Source organism: Sus scrofa, unplaced genomic scaffold, assembly GCF_000003025.6.
Source record: "Sus scrofa isolate TJ Tabasco breed Duroc unplaced genomic scaffold, Sscrofa11.1 Contig944, whole genome shotgun sequence".
Lineage (NCBI taxonomy): Eukaryota > Metazoa > Chordata > Mammalia > Artiodactyla > Suidae > Sus > Sus scrofa.
Window position 1 is genome coordinate 704,254 of NW_018085356.1, and position 8,247 is coordinate 712,500.

Consider the following 8,247-nt stretch of genomic DNA (forward strand, 5'->3'; position numbering starts at 1 on the left):
TGCGCTCCTTCCAGAGCTGGCTGGCCCTGGGCTCCAGTCCAAGGAGTGCAGTCCCTTGGGCTGGGTGGGCCCTGGCATCGCGGTTCTTAAAAGCCCCCTCCCCGCCCTGCTGCTGTGCGCCTTGAAAGCAGCGGAGAACCTACACTCTGAGGGCCTAGAAAAGAGGGCAGCCCATGGAGCCCACGTGCTGCTCAGGTTCTCTGCCCAGCTTATGCTTTCGGTCCCCTGTGGTCACCCAGTGAGGTGTGTCCCCACACATGGGGAAGCCAGCCCTTATATCTGGAACTTTTTGCTTTCATCGTGCCCTCCTCCTGGAGCAATTCGGGCCTTACCATCAGCAGCCCAGCCACCCCATATATGCTCTGCCAAGGAGAGAGGTCTGAACACACTATCGCAGTGACTCTGCCGATCTTGCTTGCTGCATTTGGGGACCATATGGGAGAAATGGAGATCAAACGCAAGCCTGAGAGGAAACTTCATTAGATCCAGCTGGCAAGAGATGAACAAATATGCAGAACACAGGACAGAGTCCACAGAAAAGCAGAGCTAGGGCAAAGCAGTGGGGATCCGACCTGGGAATAGCCTTGCAAAAGGCAAGATGGTGCATGGCAGTGACTAGTGTGTTTTGAGTTCTTCTGGAGTGCAGGGCCAGGTTGTGGTCCCCTTGTCCCCTCACCTCACAGCTGCAGGTAGGCATTTTTATCGTATTTATAGATTTAAATGCCTCCGCTCACGTTTACCATGCCCAGGCCTTGTCTAGATCACCGTAGCCTTCGGGATGGCAGACTACCATGGCTTCCACAATTGCTCCCACGTCAGAGACGAGCACGTGGAGGCGCCAGTAGCCAAGATCCGAGTCCAAGGGGTTGGCTTCTGAGCCTGTGCTCTGAAGTGTCTCTGGCACAACAGTCAGGGGCTAAAGTCTGGAACTTAGCAAGTTTGAGGTTGAATTCTGCAAAGATCCAGTCACAATTGGCTTGACCCCAGCTCAGTGAAAGTGCAAAGCTCCCCACTGGGGATTTCTGCTAATTCCTGGGAACTCTCATTCTCCTGACCTCAGTACCCCAGCACTCAGGTTTGTACACTGTTCCCAGTTCTACCCTACATCCATCAGTTGCAGGACTCCTCACGTCTTAGGACCCATCAAAAGCTTTCCGTGTGCAGTGTCGACCATGCCGAGTGCCACATGGGTGGTAGAGGAGGGATTCATGTAGAACACTAAGATGCGCTTGACCTTCTGAAGTCCACTTTGCTTGCCCTTGAGCTCACCCCCTCCACAGCCCCAGCATTTTTTTCCTTGCCTCCCACATTCTTCTGGTGACGTTTAAACCCCTCTGTGCCGTGGGGTACATCCACATCACCTCCTTTCTTTTCTGAAGCCGTGTTGCCCGCCTTGGTCGCAGCGAGGGGAGAGGTAGCCAACCCCTTTGCCCTCTACCCCAGCACAGTCAAGGAGTTCTTCCCAAGAAAGCGAGTGTTCTTTATACCAAGACACTTCATACTGAGTAAAACACTCTTCACTTTTGATCAGAAAATGTTGGTCCTGTCCCTGCCATATTGAAGAAGTAAAAGTATGAGACATGAGTGCGAATGCTCCATGCTGTAGGTCCATCACTCGCTGCCTGTCGTTCTGGAAGAAGTTCCCAGTTTCTACACTTTGGAGAGTTAGCAGCCACAACTGGCTTAGGAGGCTTGGTGAAGCCAGTTCTGTCTCGCTACCCTCAAGCAGAAGGAATATAAACGACAAAGGGGGTTGAACAAGTGAAACAAATAACAGCAAAACCCTTCACTACTGAAAGAGAAGGAGGAGCGATTGGATCCCTGTAGCAAAGCAGCACCTGCCTCCAGGTGGCAAGAGAGGATGGAAGTCAGAATATTGGGGAAAATGCCAAGTGATCCTGCCAACAGTAGGGAGCTGGAGGAGATGGGAGTCAGCAGCCCTGGGAAAGGAAGTGAGAGTTCGAAGAGGGTAAAGCTTTTCTCAACCCTTTCCTTCTGCCTCAGCTCCAGTGATGGCGATGCCTCCTGGGGTGGGAGGGGGTGGCCGGCTGAGAGGAAATGAAAGACAGGACACCCAGAGTGGCTTATTGCCAACAACAGACAGAAATGTGACCAAAGAGAAGGCAAATGAGAGAAGACCTGAGAGAGCAGGATGGGGGGGGGCTGGCACACTAAAAGCATCAGGGGATTAGATATGGTGGCTGTCCACTGCCTGCTCTGAGCTTTTGTTCCCTTATGATTTGAAAGAAAGGTATGAGAGGCATCAACTGCCAGGAAGAAGTGGACGTGGTGAGGAGCAATGGGCTATCAGACTTGGGGGCAAATCTGAGGTTTTCTTCCCTGGCCCAGATGTGTCCCGGGCCAGGTACCATGGATTCCTGCCTTGGACATGGAGCAGAAGCCAGAATCTAGGCCAGCACCCAGCAGGCACACAGTCTGGCTTATTCCTCTACTTTGGGAGGGTCGTGTATGGGTGAGGGAGAGCATCAGGGTGATTCATCGGAACATATAAGAGAAAGGAAAGATTTAGCAAGAACCGAGGTAAGTATACATGAGCAAGGAATACACAAGCAAAGCCAGCATGCCGGAACTTCTCTCAGCAGCGCTCTTCAGCTGGACCACAAGACACAGAAAATGATTACCTCTTTCCTCCAATCCCAGGATGGTTCATGACTAATACCATTCCAGAGAGAGGAAGCAAGTTGATTTGTTATCTGCCATGGAAGTCTAGGGGTATTAGGACATAATTTTCTCAGGAAACCCAGTTGAGAAAGGGTGGGATACTTAACATGGAAAATCACATTATGGAAGAAAAGTATATAAGGAGGGGAAAAAAAACCCCATGGCACTTTCAGTTATGAAGATAGCTAACAATCATACTTTAAAAAAGGAAGTTTCAGTGATGCGATGGTTAACAAGAGAGGTGAAAAGGGAAATTGCCTAGCCAAGGATGAGATGAGGAAACGGAAGCACTGAAAGTCAGCAAGTGTCCCAGAAATGCTATGCTGTGCCGTGCCAAGCTGTCATTCAAGTAGAAAAACACCAAGGAGATAGTCTCAAATATGAAAGTGCTCTGGATATGAACCCTATGAAACCTTTGTTAAATAAAACTCCTTAATCAAGAGATGAAAGGAAAAGCTGCAAGAAAAAGACAGATGATGAGCACAGGTCTAACAGTATAAAAAGACTTCAATCATAGGACAAAGCGTCTCAGAAGAAAAAATGTCATTAATCATGCTAAGATAAAACTGACAAATCATGTTTTTGGTGAAGGGGAATATGAGGATATTAGAATGTTGATTTTTTACAGTGGGAAGGAAGGCACAGATAGCTTCTAAGTTTTGAAGAAGAAACAGTTATAAAGGGACCCATGGAAGAACTAAATAGGAGGGTGAATTATAACCTGGAAAAAATCAGAAAGTGAGCAAGGGAAGGAAAGTTGTGATGAAGAGGAATTCTGTTGATTTTCTGCCTTCTTTAGCAGCCAATAGATATTGTGTAAATATAAATATACTAACCCTGGTGTTATGCTGTAATACATGAAAGAAGAAGCTAGAGGAGTCGAATAGATTGTAGCCTTTTGAATTATCAAAATTACTGCTTTGGAAAGAAGAAAGTTGTACAAGAGCGAGAAGATAAAGAAAGCATTGTAAATAGAAAATAGAAGATGCTTGAGACAAAATATCTGTTATGTCAAATACAAATTAAATAAACTCATCTATTGAAAGTAAGAGCAAAGTCCACATACACTTTGTGACTAAGAAACTAATCCAAAACAAAGTGATTCAGAAAGGACACATTAAAACCTAGAAAAATGCACAAAACACAAATCATGAAATGAGTTAAAACATCTTTGCATATTTATGGTGAAGATAAAATTGTCAAAAGTCTCAGTGCACCAAATAGCAATAAAAAAATAACTGAAACTGACTACTTCCCTGGGATATGAACATACCTGTCCCTATCCTGCCCTCTAAATACGACTGGAAAGTTGGACATTGTATGGAAAACAAACATAAGACTCTGCAAGCTGTAGAGAAGAAGGAAGACCAACCAGGGGCATTAGGAACTGAGGGATGACATGGTGGTAAGATCCCTGGGTTTTCTTTCTGTCTCGTACATTCACACTTGGACCTGAAGAATCTGGTAAACCTGAGAACACCAGTGGTTTCAGATAAAACAAGTTCTGACAAAAGCTCGCTCTTTTCTGGCCAGAGAACCAGGAAAGGGGCAAGCGAGGAAGACAGAAAGCTTTGAGATAATAACCTCTTTACTCTAGTCATAAACTGCATAAAGGAAAAGCCGTGGCCCCAGTCCCACTTTGCAGGCAGAGGTCAAGTGGGGCAGCCTAGACATTCACCTACAGAGTGATATCACAGAATGCCAAGCAGAGAGCCAAGATTTTTATCGTTGGTAATGAGGTGTGACTCCCTGTAGTTCAGTAGAGACAAAAAAGAGACCGGATTTCCACCTCTACCCAGCAGTAATGAAGTGTATCTCCCCCTTCTCCCTGGAGTGGTGTCACAGGCACCTGTTGAGGAGGTAGGACTTCCTGGGGCTCGGCAGTAATGAGGCCACCTCCAATGTGCTATCAGTGGCGACCACGTGGACAGCTGAGACTCCCACCATCAGTTGGAAATAATAAGGAGCCCCCTTCCCTTGGGTGTCGATGGAGACCTTCTTGGGGAACCTGGGCTTCTGCCTCCATGTGGCAATAACAAGGGAGCACCCCTTCCCCTCGCCAGAGTGCTGTCAGAGAAAACCAACCGAAACAAGACTTAAGTCAGGTAGAGTCTCATAGTATAAAACAAAAACATATAGATTTCAAACATCGCTGATTATACCAAGAACCAGGGAGATGTCAAGTTGAATGAAAAAGACAAACAATGCATGTCAATACTAAGATGATGGAGATGCTAGAATTACCTGACAGAACTTAAATCAGTCTTGATGAAAATACTTAAGCGAACAATCACAAACATGCTAGAAGCAAGTGAAAAATAGCCTAGCAAACAGACCGAATACATTGTCTCACTCAGTAACTAGAAGATAAAAAGGAGAAAAAATTTTAGACTGTAATCAAAACAGAAGCTCCGTAATGGATTCAACAGAAAAATGGCAGAAACAGGGGGAAGAATCTGTGAACTAGAAGATAAAACAATAGAAATTGCCCGGCATGAGTGACAGATAATATGCCAAACAAACAGAATCTTAGGGACTGTGGAGCCACGGCAAAAGATTTGGTGCACTTATCATCGGAATCCCAAAGGGAGAGGAGCGAGGGGACGGTGCTGAAAAGTGCACAGACTTTCCACAAGGTTCACAAGCAGCTCAGTGGAGGAAAGACTGCCATTCAGCAAATAGTACCAAGTTGATAAGTTAAAAAAATGAGCCTCCACCTGTCTCACAGGTCGTACAAATGGTAATTCAGAGTGGATAGTGGAGCTAAATGCAAAACATAGAAATACAAAACTTTTTTAAAAAATAGAAACATTTTATTTTTCTAGGCAAAGAGTTCTTTGACTTGACACTGAAAGCATGATGTGTACTAGGAAAAAATGATAAATTGAACTTTATCAAAATTGAAGACTTCTGCTCTATGAAACCCCTGTTAAGAGGATGAAAAGATAAGCTAAAGAAAATGTTTGCAAACCTCATGTCTAACAAGGGACTAGTATCTAGAGTACATAAAGAACCCTCAAAGGGCAATGGGGAAAAAAGTCAAATAATTCCATGTGGATGTAGGCCAAAGACAAGAAAAAATTTCACTGAAGAGGATATTGATGGCAAATAGCACATGGAAATACGTTCAACCTCATTACCGTCAAGCAAATGCTATTTAAAAGCACAGTGAGATAGTGTTGCCTCTCGATCAGAATGGCTGAGATGAAGGATGGTGTCTGCACCAAATGTTTTCTGACGAGGAGAAACTGGGTTACTTTATCCAATGAGGGACGGGTACAATGGTATAGGAACTCTGGAAAACAGTTGGCAGTTAAAAAACAACACCTAAATATGCAACGACAATCCAGTTACAAAAATCCTGGGCATTTTCCTCAGAGAAATGAAGATTTATGCTCACACAGGAACTTATACACACACACACACACACACACACAAACATACCACCCACACGCACAGCAGCTTTATCTGTAATAAATCCAAACTGGAAACAACTTGGATGCCCTTCAATGGGGAAACAAACTGTGGTATATCTATACTATGGAATGCTACTCAGTAATAAAAAGGAATGAACTGCTGATACGTATGACACCGAGATGAATCTCTACAGAATTATGCTGGATGAAAAAGCACCAATCCCAAAAGATTGCATACCAGAACTCCTAGCTAGCACAGTCAGAAAAGAAAAAGAAAGAAAGGGAATCCAAACTGGAAAGGGAAAAATACCTCTGTCACTGCTTGCAAGTGACATGATACTATCATAGGAACTCTCAAGACGCCACCCAGAAATTACTAGAACTCATCAATGAAATTAATATACAGAAATCTGTTGCACTTCTATACTTTAACAATGAACTGTCAGAAAGAGACATTAAGAAAACAAGCCCATTTACAGTCACGTCAAAAAGAATAAACTGCCTAGGAATGAATCTAAGGAGGTAAAGGACCCGCACTAGGAAAACTGTAGATGCTGATGAAAGAAGTGGAAGATGAAACTGATGCAGAGATGTACCGTGTTCGTGGACTGGAAGAGTTAATCTTGTTGGAATGACCACACTCTCCAAGGCAGTCTACAGATTCAGTGCAATGGATATCAAAGTAGATACCAATGACCTTGTTCATAGAAGCAGATCAAATCTTTCTAAAATTTGTGTGGAAACACAAATGACCCCAAATAGCCAACACAGTCTTGAGACGAAAACAAAGCCGCAGGTAGCAGGATCCCATAATTCAAACTGTACTAGAAGGGCTGTGACTGTAAAAGGGCCATAGAGGAAATCCTTGTGGCAGTGGAACGATTCTGTATTATAACTCTGTCTATGTCAATATCCGGACTGTGTCACTGCACTATAGTTTTGTAAGACATAACCACTGGGGAAAACTGGGTAAAGAGTAAGCACACAGGATCTTTTTGTATTGCTTCTTACAACTGCGTGTGAATCTACAATTACCTCAAAACAAAATGTTTTCAAAAATTTAAATACATGAGACATTACAAGTTTGATTTAACTTTTGAAAATTAATTAATGGAATTCATCACCACAACAAACTGAAAAAGAAAAAATATATGGTTATATCAAAAGGTGCAGGAAAACATTTGGTAAGATTCAATATCTTTTCTTGATTAAAACAACAAATAAGAGATGTTCGTGGTGTTAAGATATTCATTATCCCCAGATTAACCTATTGATCCCAAAGAAATTTTAAGAGCTACTTTGTAGAAACGGACAAGCTTTGCTTAAAATTCAGATGAGAAAGCAAAGGATCTAGAATAACCAAAATGGCTTTGAAAAGGGAATGGAGGCCTAAGACTGACCTCAAAACTTATGAAGCCACAGTAATTGGGATGGTGTAGAATTGGCATGAGCTATACAGGTAGATCATGGAATGGGACAGAGTACAGAAATAGACCCCCACATGTATCCACAGCTAACTTCTACAAAGTTGCAAATTGGATTCAGTGAAGACAGGATAGTCTTTTCAACAGCAGGTGCCAGAACAATTGGAGAGTCACATGCGGGGGCGGGGGGGGGGGGGGGGGGGGGGGGAGCGAAAGTTTTGATCCATATCTTGCAACATCTACAAAGACCAACTCAAAATGTCATTGAGTTTTGAGTAACATAAAACCATAAAACTTACTTTAAAAATATTCAGTTGAGCAGAGTTTTTACAAATGATACCAAAAGCATGATCCACTTTTAAAAAAAGATGAAATGGAATTCATCAAAATAAAAAAAAAATCTGCTCTTTGAAAGACATTGTTATGGGAATGAAAAGACAAGCCACATACCCGGACAAAATAATCGCAAATAATAATCTGATAAAGGCCTTGTATCCAGCACATACAAGGAACACTCCAAACTGAGCAATACAAAAACTAACTGCAATTTAACAAAAGAGGCAAATGATTCGAAGAGAAACTTCACCAAAGAAGATACGTGTATTACAAATAAGCACACGAAGGATCCTCAACATCATTAGTCATTAGGGAAAACGCCGGAATGAGATGCCTACACACTGGAATGGCTGTGATGTACAGACTGATCATCGCAAGCACTGATGAGA